This window comes from Bos indicus x Bos taurus, chromosome 9 (genome assembly GCF_003369695.1).
Source record: "Bos indicus x Bos taurus breed Angus x Brahman F1 hybrid chromosome 9, Bos_hybrid_MaternalHap_v2.0, whole genome shotgun sequence".
NCBI classification, from domain to species: Eukaryota; Metazoa; Chordata; class Mammalia; order Artiodactyla; family Bovidae; genus Bos; species Bos indicus x Bos taurus.
In genome coordinates, this window is record NC_040084.1 from 70,167,834 (window position 1) to 70,174,002 (window position 6,169).

The 6,169-nt window shown below is 35.2% G+C and overlaps 1 protein-coding gene across 8 annotated transcripts in view; it reads left to right on the forward strand.

Moving 5' to 3' along the window:
- LOC113898430 overlaps positions 1 to 6,169 on the forward strand; it is a 276,016-nt gene that overhangs the window by 211,487 nt on the left and 58,360 nt on the right. The window lies entirely within an intron of this gene.

The window sequence follows — 6,169 nt, forward strand, 5'->3', positions numbered from 1 at the left end:
ATTAGCTGATTCCTAAAATGTCAACGTTCACTCTTGCCATCTCCTGTTTGACCTATTCCAATTTGCCTTGATTCATGGACCTAACATTCCAGGTTCCTATAATGTATTGCTCTTTACAGCATCAGACCTTGCTTCCATCACCAGTCACATCCACAACTGGGTGTTGTTTTTGCTTTGTCTCTGTCCTTCATTCTTTCTGAAGTTATTTCTCCACTGATCTCCAGTAGCATATTGGGCATACTGACCTGGGGAGTTCATCTTTCAGTGTCCTATCTTTTTGCCTTTTCATACTGTTCATGGAGTTCTCAAGGCAAGAATACTGAAGTGGTTTGCCATTCTTTTCTCTAGTGGACCACAATTTGTCAGAACACTCCACCATGACCCATCCATCTTGGGTGGCCCTGTATGGCATGGCTCATAGTTTCATTGAGTTAGAGAAGGCTGTGGTCCATGTGATTAGATTGGTTAGTTTTCTGTTATTGTGGTTTTCAGTCTGTCATCCCTTTGATTGAGAAGGATAAGAGCCTTATGGAAGCTGCCTGATGGGAGAGACTGACTGAGGGGGAAACTGGGTCTTGTTCTGATGGGCCATGCTCAGTAAATCTTTAATCCAATTTTCTGTTGATGGGTGGAGCTGTGTTCCCTCCCTGCTATTTACTTGGGGCCAAACTATGGTAGTTACCGGTGTGCACCCCACTCCAGGACTCCTGCCTGGAAAATCCCATGGATGGAGGAGCCTGGAAGGCTGCAGTCCATGGGGTCGCTGAGGGTTGGACACAACTGAGCGACTTCACTTTCACTTTTCATTTTCATGCATTGGTGAAGGAAATGGCAACCCATTCCACTGTTCTTGCCTGGAGAATCCCAGGGATGGGGAGCCTGGTGGGAGGCCATCTATGGGGTCACACAGAGTCGGACACGACTGAAGTGACTAGCAGCAGTAGCAGTAAACTATGGTGGAGGTAATAAAGATAATGGCAACCTCCTTCAAAAGATCCCATGCATGTACTGCTACAGTCAGTGCCCCCAACCCTGCAGCAGGCCACTGCTGACCCATGCCTCACCTGGAGACTCCTGGACCCTCATGTATGTATATATATATATATATGTATATAATCATCTCCCATATATAATCATCTCCCATGGACACTCTGTCTACCTCTCCTATATTAAGTCTCCTAACTCTCTGAATTCTGGATGTTATCTAAACTAAATTTATTTCCTTCCATCTTCCCTTTATTCTTCATTTCCACTACTGCCCCACAGCCCAGTCTCAATACCTCTCTGTACTTCTTTAAGACAACTAAAAAGATGTGCTAATATTTCTCTGAAGGATCTAACTAGATAATGACTCTGTCTTCCTTTAGCTTCCAGGATTTTGTTTTCACCTCTGTCATTTCACATTCCATTCCATCATGTGTCATTACCATTTGTATACATGCTCAAAAATATGGGCTCTGTGCTTAAATGTATATTAAATTTTAGAAGGGATCTGTTAGTTTTCATTACAAGCAAACTTTGCTAGTAAAGGATGAAACTGATCTGTATATTTCACTCAGTTAACTTGGCCTCTCTGTTTCTGACTAAACACAGTTAATCAAAAGAGTATGCAGAGTCATATAAAGTAAGGGCCATACACAGAATGACTGCCATCTAACAATAATACTAGAAAATCCTAAATAATTAACTATTTGAATATTTCCTTGTTCTCATTCTCTCTCTCTCCAACTGAAATTTCAGTTACATTCCCTGCTTTATTTTTGCTTAATTATCTTCCAGATGTTTACACTCTCTGCCCCTGTTCTATAGTCTCAGTGATGACTTTATTTTCAGATTCATTAACTTCTTGGTGATTTAAAAAAAAATCTCTTGTCCTGCTTCATAATCTTGATATTTTCTTACTTCTTGAAATATATGCCTGCTATTCATTTCATAGACTGAATGTGTCTTTCCGAAATCTACAATATATCGAGTTGGATTTTTCCGGTGACTTTCATTCATACTTTCTTGTATGTCTTTAGTCTCCTTGTGAAAATGTTCTTCCCTAGTTCATCTACTAGTATATCATTTTTGGAAGCTTTTGGTTTTGGACTGTCTCTTTGTTTTATATATCCACTTGAAAAGACTTCTGGCTTTTTGTCTGCTCTACCATGCAACTGTGAGTCACCAGGTATAGCAGATGCTCTCATGGCAACTATGATTTTGGAAATTGTCTACTTCTCTGTATTCACACCTTTTTGCCATATGCTTTTCAAGATCTTCTTTACTTTCTCATTTTCTCAGACAAGTAATAGAAAAATATATTATTTTTAAAAATTTATTCCATATTTATTGCTATTATTTTGTGGAGGAGTTTTTCTGGACAACTAACCTATCATATTCTCAAAAATAAAAATCCTTAATCATATTTTAAATTATTTGCTTACCTCCAGACAGATGAAAGCCCTTCACAGATATATGCTATCATATGCATGTAGAAATCTATGACACCAAAGCCCTTACTTGACACATATAAGGCAGTGAAGGAATAAGGAAGAAATGAATGGTGCCAATCATAATTATATAGTACCAGGTCTTTGACAGCTACAAATAATTCAAGAAATATGACATTACTATTTTCCCAAGAGATTTGGAAGTCATATTGAGTTTCTCAATTTAACTCTGAAGGTGTCTAAAAGAAATTGCATAGTCCAGTGAAAATGTAAATTTTATCTGAGAAAATCGAATAGTCAAAATATTGCTAAAAATCTATAATTTTACATAACTAGGTATCTTTAAAATTTTATGACAACTGGCAGAGAGACTACAATTTGATATTAGACCATGATGTTTTAATTGCCTAGCTTTGACGTAATTGTTTGCACCCAAGTAAAAGAGAATCTGGTGGGTATCTTTATCCCTATCTATCCTATATTTGGTAGAAATTTTCTGTCCTCTACACAAATGAAACCATATGATAGAGGAGGAAAACACAATTTATGCTAGAAACACTTACATTTTAGGGAAGATTTTGGAGTTGTATCTTAAAGGAAGATTTGAGGCATATTTTCAACTTTAATTGACTATGTATGGCCTGACCATAAAAAAACTTTGCCTGTATGGTTTTTATTTTTATATTTTTAGAGTTTATTTTTTATAATATTCACAATATTTGTAAAAGCGAGCATTCAAATATGGAAAGATTTTTATATGTTTTTTGAAACTTTTATATACTTTTACTTGGATGTTATAAACTTAAATAAATAAATTAAATGACCAAAAAAAAAAAAAGAATAAAATTGAATTCAACTTAAAAAAATAAAATAAAATAAAATAATACATTGATGAAAACTCCTGGGAAAAGGGCAGACCTGTATCAGTGTGTGTGTGTGTGTGTGTGTGTGTATGTGCACGCATTTGTGTGTTGTGTCTACCTGTGTGTTTATACTTGTTTGCGGTTCACATATTTTGTGGTTGAATTATTCAAAGTTTGTTCCCTCCCTTCGATGAAGACTTGCATTCCAGCTTCATTGCAGTGTGCAGTTCTTCTGTGTGGTTTGCTTTTTCTTGCATCTGAAAATAATTTGGGAGAAACAGAAAATTTGATTTGGCCTGAAAAATCTTTTCTCCATTTCTTTGTAAAATGTGACCAGTCCAGCTATTTCTATATAAGGATAAAGAGTCAAAGACAGGCTAACCCAGGAAAAATGTGAACCTAAAGATTTCCTCAAATCTGATATTTGGGCAAACCAATCTCAAAATATTCAAGACTTATTCCTTGACTCTGAAAATTGCAACATCATAGGAGTAGTTTTTTCCCATTATTGGCAATTCTTCTGCCTGTCACACTTTGCCATTGAGGTTTTCTTCTCAGGATTCTTCTTGAGAAAGTTTGACTTTAAGTAAAATGAACACTACTCTCCCAAAGTCACAAGAGATGCAAGTCAAAGTGATTTTATATACAAGCATCAGTGCAAAATATTTAAGTCAGGAGGACTTCACTCCAAAATTAGACCAAACTATAAAACTATAGACCATCCAATTCAAGGAAACATCACCCAGGTATATTTACTAATACAGAATTTTTGAAACTGTAGTATGTGATTATTATAAAGTTCAGTGGGAAAGTAGGGTCTAAAATTACATGATGCTACATTAATACAGCTACAATTTTTTTAAAGCTAAGATGGAAAAATATATCAGGTAAAAACACACCATAAAACTGTAAGAGTCATTATCTTTTTGCTTGTAGAATATGGGAATTTTTAAAAAAGAGAAACCTTTGTTAATTTAAAAAATTTAATAGTTAGGGACTTCCCTGGCAGTCCAGAGGTTAAGACTGCACATTCCCAGCACAAGGTACAAGGCTCAATCTCTGAGCAGGGAACAAAGATTCCTCATGCCACACAGCACAGCCAAAATAAATAAAAAAAATAAAAATTTAATAGGGATTTTTCTGATTTCACTTCTGTATGATTGATTAATATACTTATTTTGAAGGGGCAAAGTGTCAAGACAGAATAAGTTTACAAGAACCTTAGTTCAGATTCTGTTCTTAACATCTACTAACAGGGGTTCCATACTGGAATCTTTCCAAAAGATACTATTTTCTTGAAACTTATCTCATTCCATACCTTATTCTGGTGATCTATAGAAAATCTACCTTTTTCTCTTCCTCTATGTAAGAAACTGGAAAGCTATTTAGAAATATATTTTATTGAGAAATGTCACAAATTATGTGTTTTACTTTGCAGTGACATTTCAGATGAAAATGTTTGTCTTGCCTTGATGGCCCAAAAAAGCCTGGGTCTGACAGAGAGTAAGGTGATTGCCCTGTCTGATGTGGAGAATAAGTGCCTGTATGTAGTACAGAACAATGAAAGCAAAGGTGGCTTATGAATCATCACTTTTATAGTTTTCTATCTGTTAGGTTTTCCCATTTAAAGACACATTTTTCTAAATGTTGAATATTACTTTAAATGCCCATGCTGTGGTGGCATTAATTCGTCATAACCAATGCCTCTTGTGGAATTATTTACCCAATAACTGAACAAATTTTCTTTCAACCTAATATTTTATATCTCCATATTTAGTCAATGTAATTCTAAAATAAAAGAAAATGATGAAATTGTCCAGAATTTTCAACTCTAGTGTACCCACTGGTTCTGATTTTCAACTATGGTAATCCAGTTTTTAAATAAGACTGTTAAAAATAAGAAGATACCATAAAAAAAATAAAAAGTCCAGTCAAGAAAAAAATATGAACTGTAGAATGTGACTTTAATCCTTTAGAAGTTGCATATTTTTCTGTTCTTTGCTCTCTTTCAGCAGAAATATTTCCCTCTAACCAAAGGCTGATGCCTTCTGGTACCTTCAAGTAATACCTACAGTGAATATGATTTCTTAGAAGTTTTTTTAAAAAAAAAAAGTTATAAAATAGTCTACAGGAGACCACAAACATTCCCCTGAAACATAGTGCAAATTCTACACAAGTCTCATGAACAGCCTACCTGTTTAGATGATCCAGTGGAGAGTTATGACCGTGGTTTGTCTGTGGAATTCTAGCCTGTGCCATTTAAGGCAGACCAATTACCTTAATTTTTTCAGAGGACATTTGTCTTTAGCACTCTGGTTGAATTTTTTCAAGGAGAAAGACATTTTTCAAGCAGTAAACATCCTTATGGATATTGGAGTTAATATGGAATTGGAATCATAGTCACCTATGGAAACCGGGGCATTTTTAGGTAAATACTGGTAAATACTCTGAAAGACTATTGGACATCACTCAATCTAGAGATTCAGATGGATTTTATTCAAAATGATTTTAGACTTTATATTTTAGTTGAGGGAGGCTAATGAATAAAATTTGGGGTGAAAAATATTGTTGCTTTATGGAATCTTATTTAAGTTTTTTAACATTCTGTATTGTAAGTAACTTAAAAAATTTTTTTAAATATTATTTTTTAAAGTTTATTTATTCATATATTATTTATTTTTGGCTGTGCTGGGTCTTCGTTGCTGCAGGGGCTTTTCTCTAGTTGTGGCAAGTGGGAGCTACTCTCTAGTTATAGAATGCAGGCTTCTCATTTTGGTGGCTTTTCTGTCTGTGGAGCATGGGCTCTGGAGCATGAGAGCTTCAGTAGTTGTGGCTCCCAGGCTCTAGAGCACAGGCTCAATAGTTGAAGCATGA